This window comes from Phyllostomus discolor, chromosome 8 (genome assembly GCF_004126475.2).
Source record: "Phyllostomus discolor isolate MPI-MPIP mPhyDis1 chromosome 8, mPhyDis1.pri.v3, whole genome shotgun sequence".
NCBI lineage: Eukaryota > Metazoa > Chordata > Mammalia > Chiroptera > Phyllostomidae > Phyllostomus > Phyllostomus discolor.
The window spans coordinates 81,719,176-81,737,926 of NC_040910.2; the positions used below are offsets into that span (position 1 = coordinate 81,719,176).

At 45.4% G+C, this 18,751-nt stretch overlaps 1 protein-coding gene and 1 pseudogene across 2 annotated transcripts in view; one reads left to right on the forward strand and one right to left on the reverse strand.

Annotated features, from left to right (window-relative positions):
* MYO1D (myosin ID) overlaps window positions 1-18,751 on the reverse strand; it is a 321,752-nt gene that overhangs the window by 34,868 nt on the left and 268,133 nt on the right. The gene's annotated exons all lie outside the window — the stretch shown is intronic.
* Window positions 11,746-12,516, forward strand: LOC114502507 (annotated as a pseudogene).

The following is an 18,751-nucleotide window of genomic DNA, read 5'->3' on the forward strand; positions in this document are numbered from 1 at the left end:
GGGAGGGAGGGCCTGAGGGCCCGCCAGTGGCCAGGATGAGAAGGAAGGAAGAGACGGGGAGGACGGGGAGGACGGCAAGGGAGAGAGAGAAAGGAGAGAGGAGGGTATTCAGTACAGGAGTGCACCTTCGTTATGGTCCTATGACTTCATTTTACAGATAAGGAATCAGGGGTCCCAAGAGGCTGTGAACCGTGGTGATCACTTGGGTCATTAGTGGTGGAAGTGAAACTCTCACCTAGCTGTCAGATTTCCGATTCAGTGCCCATTCACCTAGTTTACGAAAGGGAAGGAAAGGGAGGAAGCACCAAATACGGCCAACGCCAAAGAGCAAAATACAAATGAAAAACAGAAAAACTCTCCACAGGAAATGCAGAAGACTCTGAAAATCAGTCCAGTTAACCTTCGTGACAAGACAATGACCCTGAGACAGTTTTGCGCCCAGAGCGCCCCTTCTGACAGGCAGTGTGCCCCGGGGCAAATTTCTAAACCTGCTGAGCCTCAGTTTCCTCAGTCGTGGAAGGTGGAGAACAGCAGCATCACCCTTGTACAGATCTTGTGAGGACCAAAAAGTCAGGGCCCCTGGCGAAGGGCCCGGTTAGCACCGTGTCTGGGGCACAGGGCTCAGCAAGCACTTGCTGTTATTGTGCTCACCACAGAGCTACCACCCCAGGGGAGGGATGGGCTTTCCTTGCTAAAAAGGCAGTAAAAAATATTTGTTGGTGCTTTTCGAAGCATGGAAAAGCATATCTATTTTCTTTGGCGCTAAATGAGTGTATATATCCCTTTGTGAATTTCCCACGATGAAAAAAAAGCGTCCTTTTGCTTTTGTCTTTGGTGGAGCATGCTTCCTTCCGACGCCAACTTACTTTTTCCTTTGTTGGTGAGAAAGTCCCAGCCACAGTTTCACAACTTAAAAAAGGGTTGCTTCTTGGTAGAGTGTCCCACACTCTCTCCACGCTAACTGGCTTGGGCAGATCATGGAAACAGTGAAGAAGTTATTTCTTTCTGATTAGTTTTGTTTTCCTTAAGAAATCAGCTGGAGTTGGACTACAGCTGAGATTAGGTATTCTCAGTCTGAAAGAGTTCAGGGGCCAACATACATACTTTTAACCATCTGTAAAATGGGTACCATGAGGTCCAGTCAATTAATGTGAACCAGGAACTGCACGCTCCTGGTGTTACTTCTTCGGTCCCTCAGGTCATACTCATCTGACCACTGATCCAGGGGCCCAAAGACAAACCTCCCCTGTGTCCTCCCCCTTCCCCCGCGGGTTTCTGTGGCTGCCTCACTTAGAGACCCAGCTCCTGAAGACTTTTACATCCCTGGATGTTTTCAGCCTTACATTTACTTGAACGGGTTTGAATGCAGTCACCACATGGTATGCAGCTCTGGGAAGCAGCTGCTGTGGATTGATTTCTAGTCGGTATTACTTGACATTTCTTGTCAGGTAATTTCTAAAATTCCTTGTATTTTTTTTTTTCAGGTGATCTAAAGAACCCCCCTGCTCCCTGCCCCCCAGAATCTAAGGCGGAACATCAGAGCTGTGCATCTCATAGCCTGCGCCAGGTTAGGGATGAATCCAGAACTCCGCTAGAAAGGAAGATTTATTTCAACTTTCAGGACCCCAAGTGCTCAGCCTCCGAACTGTCAGGTTCTGTTGCCAGAACTCTCACAGACAGGGCAGGGCGGCGGGCTCTGGTCCTGCAGACCCTCCCTGGTCTTCCAGTTTGAGTAAGGGCACCGCTGTCTCCTGGGAAGGTAGCAGAGAGGATGAGGCAGCTTGCTGGCCTGCTGGGCGCCTGCCTTCTGTGACAACAGCTAAAGTGTACAAGGGGTGGGATACTCAGCTGTGGGAAAAACTGGATGGGACCCCTGCTTCCTCCCGCTGTCTTGCCATTTTTTCTCTCCTTCACGTGTTTCCCTGCCTGTCTGTCTAGCTCAGCTCTTAGTCTCTTGGTTCACCCACGTACACCCGTCTACCCTGATGCCTTAGCCTCCAGGCCATTTGCACGCACTGTTCCCACCTCCAAGACTCTTGGCCCCTTTTCCAGACCAACTGCTATTTGTCATTTGAGTCTCAATATCGACATCACTTTCAGGAGCCTTTCCTGATCCTCGAGGCAGGTTACCCGTCCCTCTGATATACCTGAACACACTGGACTGTAACCGCCTATTTCCTCATGCAGTCCCCCAACGAGACGAAACTCCTGGGTAGGGCTGGGGTCTTGCTCACTGTTGTATCCCCATTTCCTGGCCCAGTGTCTGGCCTAGCACATAGTAGGTGCTCTGTAAAGATTTGATGAATAATGTTCCAGACCCACTGAGAACTCTCTCCATTTTTTGCTTCTTATAATGTATATTTTAGACTGTATCAAATTCTTTGTTCTTTAAATCATCTGTCTAACCTTCTATTTTATCACAATTATCTATTCAGGTTGAGGGTATCTATTCTTTGTTACTTCTGAGTTTGAAAAGGCTTCAATTGTGCAGAGAGGAATGAAAATGTGATACCATCGACTCCTGGGTAGCGTCTGTGTCTCAGATAAGTGCATGGATGCAAAGCGAAGATTCTGGCTGGATGACTGAAAAGAACTAGAGACTGTTCCTCTGTATCCTGGTCATTCTCTTTTACAAAGCCATCTTTTTTTGGTGGGTGGCTAAGTCTGGACCCCTATTTTCAAGGCACAGTTATTCTCAACAAGGAGACAGCATAGGTTTCCAACCAAAAAAATAAAAAATAAAATAAAAATCTTCCATTGACCATCTGGAATTGTTTTTCATTTCCTTTCAAGAGGATTCTTCTTACAGTAGAGAGGAAATTTTCAGTTACATGCAGTTCCCACTAATGTCCCCTCGCCCCACCCCCAGCCTTCTGCTTTAAGCAGATAGGAACTAATGCCAAGAGCAGCAATTATCAGCGGCTACGTACAGCGGCGCTGCTGGTTTCTCTACAACTACTTTCATAAGGCCGCTTTTCATACTTGTCACAATGGGAGTCTTTCCGCAGCCCTCACCATCAAGGGGTATTTTAAGCAGTGGCATACATGGTGTGTAGGATAATAACACATGCCTCTTATAACTGCAGCACTGTATCTGGCACAGGATTCTTTGCCTAAAAAAAAAAAAGGCCACAGGAACAAGGTCTACATCTAAACAGAGGGCCTCAGAATGCCACCAATGACATCTGAAGCCCTGCCTGGTGCTGTCAAATCCACCCTGGATGCTGGCAAGATGCCTGGCTGGTGGTGGCTAACCACAGCAGGGAGGGTCCACACGGCTGTCCAGGGGGCGTGGCACCGAGGGGGTTGGTAACTGTGTGTCTAGAGACACTGCTGGGCATAGTGCACGATAAGCCGAAGATCTGCTTTCTGTCCCCATGGGTTTTATACTCTGGAGCTATCCTGCCAGGAAGAGACAAGACATTTCTGCACTAGTCAAAGCTAAACAAAAGCAAAACAACTTGATTCTTATAACAACAAACCGGGTACACTGGAGATCGGCCCCATTTCAGGCTCCCCTCTTTCACCAGACTGAGGATTGGTGGAAGAAGGTAGTCTGATCGGAGAGTCCAAACTCCTCTGCCCTTTGGAGAGCTAGCGGTCAGACACCAAGGACCCTGTTACCACTGCAGGTGGCAGACAGTAAGAGGGTAGAAAGAACAAGGGCAGTGCTGGTCTCCTTAGACTCAGGAAGTTGGGAGAGCACACTGACCCTGACCGAGAACTTGGGGGTTACATGTGTGGGAATTATGGGGAGGGGTGGTGTGGTAGGCTGAATAATGGCCCCCAAAAGATATCCATATCCTAATTCCTGGAATCTGTGAATGTTCCTTTATACAGAAACCAAAGAAAAAGAAAAAAGAAAAGAAAACAGTGTGGATGTGATTGCATAAGGCTCTTGTGATGCGGAGATTATCCTGGATTGTCTGAGGGACCACAAATTCTTAAAAGAGGGGCTGAGGAGAGCTGACACAGAAGAGAGGGCAGTGTGGTCACAGAGGCAGGGACTGGAGTGATGTGGCCACAAGCCAGGGAATGCTGGCAGTCCCCAGAAGCTCGAGGAGACACGAGCAGATTCTCCCCTAGAGCCTCCAGAGGGAGCACTGTCCTGACAACACCACGGTTTTGGGCCCAAATTAAATCAGTGATGCTGACGGTGGACTGCTGGCCTTTAGTGAGAAAAATTCCTCGTGGCCAAGCCTCCAAGTTCATGTTAATTTGTTACAGTGACAATGGGTAGTTTGTCACCATCAAGGGGTATTTCACCATCAAGTAGGTATATCTACCTACACTGATTGGTAGAGATGCCCTTTGATGACCTGATCCAGTTCCAACAAGCATTACGTGGTGGGACTGATAAGAGAGAAGAACAGACATTTCATGTTATTGTACTCAACAGGTTCAACCAGTACAAAATTCTGAATGAAAACACACCCTTCCCCCGCTGCCTGGACCTGAATCAGCAACTGCTTGTATCTAGCTTTGCAGTGTTAGGTCGTCTCTGAGAGTAACTCATAGTAAACTGGAACAGGTCATTGTGAATCAAGGAAAAGATCCATGAAACAAGCTCCTCCAGTTTAGTTAGGGAGGGTCCCAGGAGGCACTGCAGATGCACGGTGGAGACGAGAGTGGGAACCTGAAGAAGGTGAGGAGTCACTTTGGGGAGAGCCAGCAGCCTGGACAGAGGGGAAAGGTGCACACCTGGAATGGGGGGGGGGGAGGGGCGGGGCCTGTTTCACAGCTTGAAAAACTGGCTCTCCTGGAAAGGGTAAGAGAACGCTAACCCTTCCCCTGTTCCATCTTAAAACTCTTTCCTAGAAATAAATGTTATAATCTTGGGTGTATGACTAACTGTTAAAAAGAGGAATGTGGGGGCACTGAACTGTGGGGTGTGTTATACAGAAGTGGCCCGGACGGGGTGCTGGGGTGCTGCTTTTTGGGTGGGTAGGACCTTTGGGCTCCTGCAGCATTTGGGGGTAGCATAGGTGCCTTTTGCTTACGGAATGGCTTCAGGCTCAGGATGCTAAAGTGTGTCTGTGGTGTCTCAGCTGGAAGCCGGAGACGGGGCATAGGAGGTGAGAAATCCCCGAAGTGAGAGAAGAACACCCTTCACAGCCTTGGCCGCACGCCCGGGGGCTCTCCAGAGACAAGGCTCCTCACTGGGGAAGAGGCCCTGTGCCGACTGCCAGGGCGCGAACAAACACGGGAGCCACGGTCCTCTCGCTGTCCGCTGGCTGCACGGCTTCAAAGCACCCGCTGTCTCGAACGCGAACAATGGCGTCTTAAACCCTCCAGCCATTACCAGTCGGCATCCTTACTGAACAGTCACAGTGCCCACAGCGCTAGAGGAAGTTTCATCAGGGTTTGCAGTAAAAGTAGATGGTACAGTCTCCATTTTCCAAGGAGAAACAGATAAATACAAAAAATGCCCCAAACCAAAACAAAGCACAGGCGACAGAGATCTAAGGCTTTGATGCCCAGAGAAACAAGCAAAGGAGCAAAGGTCCGCGCCAAACCCCCAATCATACTGTTTCTGTGGTTGTGGGCAAGTCACAGAAGCTATGTCCTTTTCTCCCTCTGCAAAATAGGTTTAATGCAATAGCATATGGCTCAGAGTATTATAAGAATTAAGTGCGATTATGTGAAGGCACGTTTAAAACTAATAATAACCCATAATATAATGTACAGCATAAGAAAATGTGAAAAATTACACTGATAAGGGGTAGAAAAAATACAGTGTTGGTCTCATTCCAAGAATATAATTCGTTGTGACTCATCAGGATACTCTGGGACAATGATGAGAGGTACCATTCGAGAGAAGAGAGCATCTGGATATTGAGTATAGTCTACGTGGGTTTCTGTCCGCCCCCCTCCTTTAGGACTGTCTCGTTCCCTCTGGAGAACGGATCCACTCCCGCTCCGACAGCGGGCAGTGCTGGCCACCACAGGACTGCAGCCCGCAGCTCAGGGACAGGCTTGGCATCTGGGCCCTATCCCCTGGCCTTGGGCATTTACCCTGGATGGAGGGCATGGGAGTGCATCAGAAGCTTTCCTTGGGATTCACATATGTTGAAGTACGAAACGTTTTTCCCTTTCCTTTATGTTGCTATGCTGGCATAATGCAAGCCTGGAGCTGCCTGAGGCCAAAGTTTGCCCTGCGTAGAAGAAACCTATAGTAGGGACAGAATGAGGCCAACATACAGATTGGGGAGCAAAGAGAGACGGGCTGGGGGAAGAAAATGGGTCTGGATTATGATCAAGTCCTTGGTTCTAGTGCTGCAGTCTCATAATATAATGTGCAGCGTAAGGAAATATGAAAAAATTATACTGATGAGGGGTTAAAAACAAATACAGCCTGTGAAGTCTCCAGGGTCCGACAACTGTGAGCTCCTTCCAGGATATTCAATTTTGGGTTTAATCCAGTCACTTTATCTGAAAGAGTTCTGATTATACGGCGAGCTTACTTTGCAAACTAAATAATCTCAACGAGGGCAAATAAGAATGTTGTTGGAAAAAAAAGACTACGAAGGTCATTGTTTTTCCTGGAGAAAAAAAAAGTGTGTGGGGGGAGGGGATCCACTCAGCATTTAGAAGCATAATCCTCAGTTTTCTAAACCTGGCTCAGCACGAACCACCTTCTGCGCTGATCAGACAAAAAGGCCGCGTGCATGCATGAAGACGAGCACCGGGAGGCGTGCTCCACAGAGGTTTGGCTAGATTGTCCCAACACCTGACGAGCATAATCAGCAAGGGAAGCGAAATCAAAACAGACATGACGATCATGCTCCAATGTGCAGAGACAACATGTAAGCTTCTAAAGTGTGAAGCCCCAGTTGTTGTTTTTAATAGTTTGTTTACTGAACAGGGAAAAGTTGTGTTTCCACATTAGTATCAGGAATCGCAAAATGGTACTATCTTAGAGGTCACTGCACTTGAAGCATAAGCTCGGTCTTCATGGCCGTCATTGTCTGGCTCCAGACCACATCACACGCAGCGGATCTGCTGTGGAGCAGAGCCCGGCCCACGGGCCTCCCACAGGATAACAGCGCTCTCCAGGCCCCGCCCTGCACCACCCCTGGTCCCGACAAGGCTCCTGAGAATTCCACTGACAACTTCCAATTCCAGTGGTGACACGTCAGTTCTCGGAAACCAGTGTCGGAGACAAAGGAATGATAAAAATGCAAATCCGTCTGTGAATCTTTCTTTGACCTCCATCTTTCTCTATCTTTCAACCAGATACGATCTGCCTTCTTTTGAACCTTTACACTAGCTTACGTCTGCTCCAAATGGGGCCCACGCAATGATGTGGAATCAGAAATTAAGAGATTGTGGCAGATGAAACAGTGTAGTGCCAACATCTTATGGTGACCCATTGGTCTTCAAACAGGTTCCCATAAGTGGGATATTTGAATTAATCTAAGAGGCACACATGGGGGGTATTAAAATTTGATGAGAGCCAACATTAGGTAGACAATCTCACTAAAAATCTGACGTAGGTCGTTAGAGTACCTAGGTTAATGTGCCCATTTTGCCTGAGCAGAGTGGAGGCCCTGCACTCCCACTGTTGGGGGTAAAACAATTTCTCTTAGCTTTATCGACACTAAGGTTGTTTTGCTTGGTGGTTACAAAGTGAATGAGAGCTATCCTCTTCAAGAAGCCAGACTTCATTATTGCACCTTGCTTCTCTGGGTTTTCCAAGTCACTGAGTTCAGTCCCTAGTTGGTGTCCTGCCTTGGTTCTTGTTCCCTGACCTGCTGGCAGCACCTGACATGGCCTTAGACACTCTCTCCTATGGCTTCCATGGAACAGCAAGTTCTTGCCTTCCTACTTTTTAACCATTCCTCTTGTCCCTTCCTCTCCCCTCTACCTCCATGACTGCAGCTAACTTCTGTATGTTGATAACTCCCAAATCCATATCTCCAGTCCATTTGAATCCCACACCTTAGATTCAGATGACTCCTGGACATCTCCATTTGGGTGGGGGGCAGTTGGGTTTACTGCCCACCCACCCACCCGACTGCTCGAGCCAGAAGCCTGCAGGTCGTCCTCACTCGGCAGCGGTCCACGGTAAGTCCTGTGGGTGACACCTTCTCAGTCTCTCCCAAATCCGCCTTCTCTCCTCCTTCCATCCGTACAGCCACCCCCTGTCCAGACTTCCACCACACCTCCCCTCGATCACTGTGACAGCCTCCTTTCTGGTCTCCTTGCATCACACCCACTCTTTAAGCTACAACCAGAAAGATCTTAGAAAAATATGAATAGGTAAGTTACAGGTCTGATCTCCTGCTCAAAACCCTTCTTTAGTTCCTCACTGCCCTCAGGACAAAGTCTGAATTCTTTGTGGTATCTCTGTGACCTGCTTACCTCTCCAGTTCCTGCTTCTCCCTCCCCGCTGCCCACCCCCCCCCACCCCCTCGGCTCCAGCCCCACTCAACTATTTTCAGTTCCCCCATGCGCCGTGCTTCCTGTTAACCTCCTGGCTTTCATAATTGCTCTTCTGTTTGTTACACCACTCTTTCCTCTTCACCCTCCCCTATTCCAAGTTTATCCTAAGGAAAAAATCTAAAATGCCAACAAATATTTATTACAGGATGCTCATTACAGTGCAAATTACAATAAAAAACCTGAAAGCTACAAAAAATGCCCAACAAACATGAATATTTTAAGTGGCTGCATAAAGGTTTGTGTTTATGGGCTATCACTCACAGTACATTTGATGAGAAAATCAAGTATGACACTTGCTTCCTGTCCCAACAGCATAGATAACCAGGAGCAGAGGTTATTTCTACATGATAAAATTCTAGGACATTGTAATCTGTTTTTAGACTTTTCTATGTTTTCCAAAATTTCCCCATGAGCGTGCCATTATTTTAATAATTAGAAAAATAACCAATAATTTTGTTTTTAAAGAAGACCGCCCCTAGGCAAGGTAATATGATGGCCAATGTAAACAGTGAACAGTCTGTTTCTCAGGAAGAATAGCTCTGGATGGGAAGTTTAAATCTGTAACTGGAATGATATCTGGAGGCTTATCAGTGAGTCCCATAATGATCTGCTGCAAAGGGCTGAAAAACAGCTGAAGGAGGTGGAGGAGGTTCCTGCTGGTGCTCCACTAACAAATGCTAGGGCTCACATGAACTCCTCATTTTCGGGAGGTGTTTTCATTCCTGCCCAAACCCTCCCCCCTTTCTCTCCTCTCTATCCCTCTGTGGATATGGGCATATGTTTTGGTATTGTTCAGCCGGCGGGAGGGCCACACGAAGAAATGGAACCGAGAGAGTGGAATATGGTCAACTCCCTAAGCCCTCAGCTGCTGTGCTTCAGTCAACGGGAACAACAGGTGTCATCCTTGTCAGTCCGTGTGCCCAACTACAGACAGGGAATGGGAAGTTAACACACAAATGTTTTGTTCTCCAGAAAAATGAAAATCATTCAGCTAAGTCCATACAGCTGTATCCGGTGGCCATTTGTGATTCGTTAGTCTTTGCAAAGTAACAGGAGACACTCAGTGCGTGCCTGAGAATTTTCCTCAGAGAGGACATTCCCCACTGAATCAAGCATATACGTTATTTCCATTAAAGGCTCTTTTCTGTCTTCATTAAATTGGGAGTTTAGTCCACAGGCAGTGTTAGAAGAGAATGGAATACTTTTGGGAAAACGAGACCACCCTTCCAGCTTACCCAAAAATGTCATTCTAAAGCAGAAAACTGAAAATTTAGCATCTTTTGCTCATTTAAGTATAATCACTGATTAACTTTTCTCTTTATGACCCAGCACATATATTAAGATAATTAAGTACATAATTTAAAAACGTACTTTTTGAAACAAAGATTTCAATCTCTCTGAAGAGAAACAATACCTGGCATTTATATAATATTTATATAAAACACAGTAACAACTAGGTACTATCTTCCCTCAGGGCGTTCTCCCTGCACAAACGAGACCGTAGCACTTTGAAGGAGAAGGGCACATTTCTTTCTCACACTTAATTCTCTTCCTGAGGCCAGTGTCTGTACTCAAAGACCCGAGAGGCAGAACACAGGGAGAGAGAGGGAAGCAGGGAAGAGCTGTGGGCCTCTCTCCCAGGCTACCGGCTCTGATGCTGTCATTTTCGAGGTCTGGAAGGGAGCAAGCCAGCAAGAAATCACCAGTCACTACTGGATGAGGGGAAACAAAAGAAGACCCTACTGTGTCAGATCATTTAAAACTCTCAAGGGACTTTTATTATTACAGCTGAGTAAAGGGAGTGGGTTCTTATTGGTTTAGATACTAAAATGAACCATAAATATGGCTATTTGGGTTGAATGAATGATGAATCTTATGTGCTGGCTTAATTTCCTAGACTTTCAAGTGGATAGTTTTAAAGGGAATGCTAATTTTTTAGAATTACATTAGAATTATTATTGTCAGAATTCCATTTGAGTTGGAAAGAAATGACAGGATAAGAAAATATTATTCAGCATGCATTTCATTCCACAGTGTGAATTGTTTCTTGGAATCTGATCAATCTGATCTGCATCTGAGCTATAGAATTTTCCACGTGACACTCTTAAACACTGGCAATATTCCAACAATTGTTACTGACTCCTTTAAGCTTCGTTACCCAGGATTTCGTTTTAGTGGTCTGAAAAAAAAGTCCCATGAATTGCATCCTTTCACAGTTAGAAATCGAAGGGGGTCACACTTCTCATCAGCAGGAAGTGGAGGTTGGGAAGAATTCTATTTTTGGAGTTGAAAGGCCACCTTTGACCCAGCAATGTGCGCTGGGATGAAAGGCATTTTTCTGTTCTGTCTGACTTGATTTACCGAAGGACTGGGGAAACTCACACAAGTGCAGCTTCAGCAGGCTGGTTTCCTCCCGGGGTCCTGAAACAATCCACATTAACCATATCTCAAGAATTTCAGATTTTCAGGCGTTTAAATGACCTTGTGAGACCCAGGCATGCCACAGTCATTTAAATGTGGATTATTCAAAACCTTTCAAATTGAAATCTTGACTGTATTCCAAGATATGAGGGTCAGAATTTATTCTTCTAGATCAAGGGATGGGAAAGTAAGGCCCATGGGCCAAATCTAGTTTACAGCCTGATTTTGTAAAGTTTCACTGGAACACAGCCAAGTGCATTTATTTACACATTGTCTGTGGATGCTCTTGTGCCATAACAGAAGAGCTGAGTACTTGTAGCAGATGGTCCTCAAAGGGGTCCGTAGAGAAAACAGTGAATCCATAGAAAAGAAAATATAATCCTCATATATTGTTGGCTCTGAAGGAGACAAAGTTTATAAAATTATAGTAACATAAATGCTAGTTATGGATTTCTGATATAGAGCCAATCATCAATGTATAAAACAAAATAAATATTAACAATGTAAAAGTAAAGCTGCAGTTGTCAAAAGTTCAAGCAGGGGTCCCTATGTCTTTATTCCACTTAATGGTGAGTTAAGAGATGCTGTCTGCAGTTGCTAGAGCATTATTATTATTTTTTTTGCATTTCACTGATTCTAAAGTTCACATGTTTTTTTCAGCCTTTAATATCTTTGAAACTGGGATTCTCCCTGCTCTTGGTGATACCTTCAAAGTATAATTGGCGGTATTGTATTTCCTTAGTGGAGCATAAAATAATGGTGCATCTTAAGATAGACGGCACTTTAGATCTGGCGATGCTGTCTTTCGAGCTGTAAAAGTAACCAGCAGTGGGGCAACAAAGGGACACGTGCCAGTGCATGCCTGGGGTGTGACCCCGCTCAAGCTGCACTGAGGAGGTGGCTTCTAGATTCAGAGGCTCCGAAGGCATTCTGGCTGCCCTCCTTCCTCAGGTCATAAGAAGGTGGCCCAGTCCTTGGTGCAATAAAGAACACGAAACAATGGAGGAGCAGAAAGTAAAGGGAAGTTTTTTAGTGCCCATTGTACTCAGGTTGCTAATGCCCCCAAAATGCCATTCTGGTTAGTAAAAGCACAGGGCTTTCAAACCCTGTGTTACAGTCAGCTTCACAGTGGCTGAAGTTAAAGAGAGTGATGAAAGAAAAGACGAAACCGCAGGGTGGAGGAGGAAAAGGTGCTCGGCTCACTCCGATTCAGCATTCCTTTCTCCCTGGTGTCTCAGACGTTTAGGAGACGGAGAAGTGGCTTCTCAGCCTTTTGAATGATTTCCACTCTGGAAAACTTCAAGCATGTGGAAACCAATGTTCCATTGAACAGATGGACTGAGTTCAGGGAATGCAGGGGAAATTAGCTCGCTTCAATTTGGAGCTCTATGGGGAGTTAGTGAGAGGAACTTCCTGAGGATGAGAGAAGAACAGCCAGTGACTCTAATCTGGATAGGCTTCTGTCTGATTTAGGAGAACTGACTTTTTCCACACAAAAACTCCATTTGGCAGATGCACAAGATGTTCCACACACTTCTACCAGCTAAACTGAAATGCAGTTGCTTTCTTGTGGTTTGAAGGCAAGCAGCATTCCTTACTTTTCTAGCTGAATGCAGGAGCAGAGTCATCTTCCACAGTAAGGGCTTACAGTAATTAAAGTGCGAGTGCAATGACTGTTTTCATGTAACTGCTTTTGCTAAACCTATTTGCTGTACTTTGCTACAACCGGAGGCCTGGGCCTGGTGAAGACTTCATCAGGAAGCGTGATGCGGAGGTTGTGCTGCTATGATTATTGTTGTTGCCTTCTGGGGTTATACTTGAAATGCACTGTGCTAAGTGCTGTTGATAGGGCTGAGGGCCTTACTCTTCCTGAGCACACGGAACGTACTCCACCTCTGACCCCAGGTTGGTGATGCGCAGGCTTTGTGGCAGCCCAGCTCCCGTTTACACTGGACAGCCAGTATACACACAGGGGTGTTTTCCAATGGCCAGTGATCACAAAATGTTAAAGGGCTATTTGTGACATTTGCTATTTTTCATAAAGCGATTGTTAAAAAAAAAAACAGTAAACCATGGATAATGAAAAAGATAACAGCAACTGCAGGGGGGAGTAAGCAAAGGCAGCTAAATAAACCATCATCCCTTATAGTCAAAGGTCAATAGATGTCTAAACACGATAAATTTTTTAAAAAAAGCAGCATAAGGGTGTTGTTTATTTATCTTTTCATTTTAAACTTTTCTGCTATTTGATTTTTTAAAAAAGAATTTTTGAAGCAACCATACTGTATTAGTTTCTTGTGGCTGCTGTAACAAATTATCACAAACTTGGTGGCTTAAAACAACAGAAGTTTATTATCTTACAATACTGATGCCAGAAGATTGAAATCAAGATGTTGCAAAGGCCACATTCCTCCAGAGGCTCTGGGATTCCTTGCCCCTTCCAGTTTCTGGTGGCTGCCCCCTCCACCACCTTCTCTGTGTGCGTCAAACGTCCCTCTGCCGTTCTCTTACAAGTGCACGTGTGGTGGCATTTAGGACTCACCTGGATAATCCAGGAGAATCTCCTAATTGCTAGAACCTTAATTTAACCATATCCACAAAGACCTTTTCTCCAAATAAGTAACATTCACTGGTTCTGGGGATTAGAATGTGGACCTATCCTTGGGAGCCATTATCAGTCTACCCATGCGTTAGTTTAATTTTTTAAAGAATACATATTTTAAGTCATTCTACAAATTGAAGTTCTTCAGTGACTACCTATAACTTCCAGGAGGTAGTTCACATGATGTATTGGTTAAAAATATAATCTCTAAACCAAAGCACAGGAAACAAAGGAAAAATAGAGCAGGTAAATTGGACTTTCAGAATTAGAAACTTAGAAAAAATTATTGATTTTAGAGAGAAAGGGAGGGAGGGAGAAACAGAGAAAGAGTGAGAAATATCAATTTGTTGTTCCACTTATTTATGCATTCATTGATTGATTCTTCTATGTGCCCTGACCAGGGATTGAACCTGCAACCTTGGTGCATCAGGATGATGCTGTAAACAGCTGAGCTACCGGCCAGGGCAAAATTAAAAACTTCGTGCACCAAAGAACCCCATCAAGAAAGTAAAAGGACAAGCCACCGAATGGGAAAATACTTGCAAATCACACATCTGATAAAAAGTGTGTATCTAGAATATACGAAGAACACTTAGAACTCAATAATAAGAAGATGACGCAATTAAAAAACTGGCAATGGATCTAAATAGACATTTAGAGAAGATATAAAAATAGACAGTAAGCACATGAAAAGAGGCTCTACGCCATTAGTCATAAGGGAAAGGAAAATCAAAACCACAATGAGATACCACTTCATACCAACCGAAATGGCTCCAGTCAGAAAGACAAGCAACAACAACTGTCGGAAGGAGCAGAAGAGTCGGAGCCCTGATGCACTGCTGGTGGAAACACAACCTGGCGGACCTGCTTTGGAAAATCATCTAGCAGTTCCTCACAAAATCAGACACGGAATTACCACAGGAGCCATAACTTCACGCCTAGGCATACGCGTACATCCTAGAAGAACGAGAACAGGTCCGCATGAAAACTTGCATGTGAATGTCGCTGTGGCCCTACTCGCGACAGCCAAAGAGCAGAAACAACCCAAAGGCCCATCCACTGACAAACAAGTCAACAAAATGCTGCTCACATACTCACATAGCAGAATATCATTTGGCAACAAAAAGGAAAGAATTATGGACACACGCCACAACCCGGATGCACCCTGAGAATATTAAGCTAAGTGAAAGAAGCCATGTGTTATCTGACCCCCTTATGTGAACTGCCCAGAACAGGCAAATCTAGAGTGTCGGGGAGTAGATCAGAACTTGAGTAGGGCTTTATAGGGAATGGGGACAGGGTGGCTGCCAGAGGGAATGGGGGGAATGGGGTTTTTATCTGGGGTGACGAAGATGTTTCAGGTTGATTGTGGTGACAACCACACAACTCTGAACATACCAAAAACCACTGAACTGTATGCTTTTCATGGACGAATTGTATGGTATGTGAATTATATCTCAATAAAGCTCTTTATATACAGATAGTCAGTCTATATAATCAGACAGTCCTTGGCCCAGTATCAGTTCCAAGAGAATGTGCAGGAGGATAAGAGAGAACTTGCGTGTACAAAGCCATAGGACAGTCCCTGGCACGTGGCAGATACCCTGCACTTGGGCACGCTGTCATCATCTACCCGGCACCTGAAGCTTTCTGGGGCTTGGCCCCTTTTCACCACTGGAACCCCCTTTTCAGAGCCGACTTCTCCACACCCCTCCCACCGTCAGACGCAGCTATACCTAGAGTCCCCTGAATTCGACCTGCCTGCCTCCTCTTTGCATCCCCTTCTGTCTCCTCAGCTGTATGTCCTCCGGGAAGCTTCCCCTACAGGCCCTGAGGACGGCCCTGCCCTTCCCACCCGCCCAGCTGTTCCTCCTGTGAGCTCCCACAGCTGCCGCCACCCTTCTATCACCACACCTGCCACTCTCTATGGCATCTGTCTGCCTGCCTCGTGTTATTCGCCCTTCTTTGCTCAGCACCTAGCAGAGTGTGCAAGTGTAAGATGTGCCCGTGCTAAATCACCACCGGCCCTAGGGAGAAGAACTCTCATGGTGTCAGCAGTACAGTAAAATCTCCCCTAGGGAAAAGAAACGATTTTTCCTTTTGCTCTAGAGACTAAAGAACTTCTCTGCTTCTCTGAGGCCTGGGAGCTTGGCAGGACTGGTCTGAGCCTTATCTTAGGTGCGTACATGTGCAGGCCTGCCCCACTGTCTGCTTCCCACAGCGTGACACGGAGGACAGGCACACTGCCTCTCTTGTGACACCGGTCAAACCCTATGTCTGCTTTGGCCTTGTCAGTTTATTAACACTTTACTGATGCACATGTTCAGACATGTGTACTTAATAGGAAGGGACATCTGAGGAGCAAAACAGCATGGTGTTTACACCTCGAAGCATATGGGAAATGCATTCGTAAACCCTGCAGGAGGTAATGCTCAAAGAAAGCCAACAGTGTGAGGGCAAGAAGGAATGACTGCTTTCTAAATATTTCCCATGGCATAGTCAGAGATAAGGCCAGTGAACTGCCCTGTGACACTGAGCAACAGCAAGTGCCCTAACCCGGGGTACCCGAGGCAGGGCTGTGTGATTTGGGGAGTGAGGAGGAAACTGAATTTGGGGGTCTTTAGCTCCACTTCAATGAATATAATCCTGTGTTTGCTTATCAGGTGGGAGTCATTTTAAACAGGAGGGCTGCCACGCCACACAACTCCAGGAGTGCCTTTCATACAGTCTAGGTGAGGGGCCCCCCGTGAGGTGGTGCCCTGGAGAGACTGCCGTAGCCTAAGAGGTGGCCTTGGTACATCTTGAGTAGATAATCTTATGTGTAGTAAAGCAATAAGGGCTTGCTTATTTTTAATAGGACACGGGCCTTTAAAAATACAAACTCCAAACCGGAACTATTCAAAATGTACACGAGTTAATGAAAGGATGTTTTTTTTTTTTTACTTCCGGCCAAGATGGAGGCGTAGGCAGACACACTGTACCTCCTGGCACAACCAAAAGAAGGACAACAACAAATTTAAAGACAAAAAACAACCAGATCTGACAGAAAATCAAACTGTATGGAAGTCCGACAACCAAGGAGTTAAAGAAGACACATTCATCCAGACTGGTTGGAGGGGTGGAGAGGGGCAGCCAGGCAGAGGGGGGTCTCGGCAAGGCAGCCGCTGGAGGACCAGGCGAGGCAATGTCTGGCGGAGTGGACAGTCCCACATTCGCGTGCAGATAAACCGGGAGGAACAACTGGGAAGCGAGACAGACCACGCAACCCAGAGTTTCAGAGCAGGGAAATAAAGCCTCAAACCTCTGATTGAAAACACCTTTGGGCGTTGAGCCGGTAGCAGGAGAAACTCCCAGCCTCACAGGAGAGTTTGTTGGAGAGACCCACAGGGTCCTAGAACATACACAAGCCCACCCACCCTCGAATCAGCACCAGAAGGGCCCAATTTGCTTGTGGATAGTCAGGGAAGTGACTGAAAGCTGGTAGAGAGCTGAGCAAGTGGCACTGTTCCCTTTTGGACCCTTGCCCCAAGACAGCGTCACGACACAGAGACCTAGGTTGCCCCACCCTGGTGAACACCTAAGGCTCTGTCCCTCACTATAGAACAGGTGCACCAAGACAAAAAAAAATGGCCCAAATGAAAGACTAGATCAAAGCTCCAGAAAAAATACAACTTAGCGATGAAGAGATAACCAACCTATCAGATGCACAGTTCAAAACACTGGCAATCAGGATGCTCACAGAAGTGGTTGAAGATGTTCGAAAAATAGAGGAAAAAGTAAAAGCTATGAAAAGTGAGGTAAAGGAAAATGTGCAGGGAACCAACAGTGATGGGAAGGAAACTGGGACTCAAATCAATGGTTTGGACCAGAAGGGAGACATAAACCTTTAACCAGAACAGAATGAAGAAACAAAATTCCAAAAAATGAGGAGAGGTTTAGGAACCTCCAGGACACTGTTAAACATTCTAACATCTGAATCATAGGGGTGCCACAAGTAGAAGAGGAAGAGCAAGAAAATGAAAACTTATTTGAAAAAATAATGGAAGAGAATTTCCCCAATCTGGCAAAGAAAATAGACTTCCAGGAAGTCTAGGAAGCTCCGAGAGTCCCACAGAAGTTGGACCCAAGGAAGCACACACCAAGGCACATCGTAATTATATTACCCAAGATTACAGATAAGATGAGAATCTTAAAAGCAGCAAGAGAAAAGGAGACAGTTATCTACAAAGGAGTTTCCATAAGACAATCAGTTGATTTCTCAAAAGAAACTTTACAGGCAAGAAGGGGCTGGAAAGAACTATTCAAAGTCATGAAAGTTAGGACCTACATCCAAGATTACTCTACCCAGCAAAGCTATCATTTAGAATGGAAGGGCAGATAAAGTGCTTCCCAGACAAGGTAAAACTAAAGGAGTTCATCATCACCAAGCCATATTACATGAAATGTTAAAGTGACTTATCTAAGAAAAAGAAGATCATAACTATAAATAGTAAAATCACAACAAACTAACAATTATCAACAACTGAACCTAAAAAAACAAAACAAAAACTAAGCAAACAACTAGAAAGGAACAGAATCACAGAACTGGAGATCACATAGAGGGGAAGAATGGGAAAAGGTACAGGGAATAAGAAGCATAAATGTCAGGTACAAAACAGACAGGGGGAGGTTAAGAACAGTATAGGAAATGGAGAAGGCAAAGAACTTATATGTACGACCGACGGACATGAACTAAATGGAGGGAATGTGGGTGGGAGAGGGTGTGCAGGGCGGAGGGGAATAAAGGGGGGAAAATGGAACAACTGTAATAGCATAATCCATAAAATATATTAAAAAATGATTTTAAACTCTGCAACTTTTAGTATTCCAAAGCCATCCCAGTAAGTCTATAGAACTAAATCTTTTTTTCTAAGTTCTTTAACACACAGAATTTTATACAAACAGAGTCACTTTTCTTTAGTTCAGCCTTCTTTTTCCTTTTCAGGGATATATTTTAAAGGCTTATTAAGGTTTAAATCCAAATACGAGGACAACTGAGTTGGTAGTAATTTTGTTACCAGCCACATCTTGGGCAGTCCACTTAGCAATACCAGCAAGCTTCTCCTGACTTGTCCCCAGTGTATTCTACTGGTTAGGGTTTGTGGCTCTCAGCGACTCCAGGAACACATGCCAGATGTCGTTCCTGAAAGCCAGGACATTCTCATATAGAAAAAGGAGACTCAGCTGCATATTCTTCACAGGTGTCCTATCAGTCAGCGATTATTTTTCCTCACTTTTACTAAA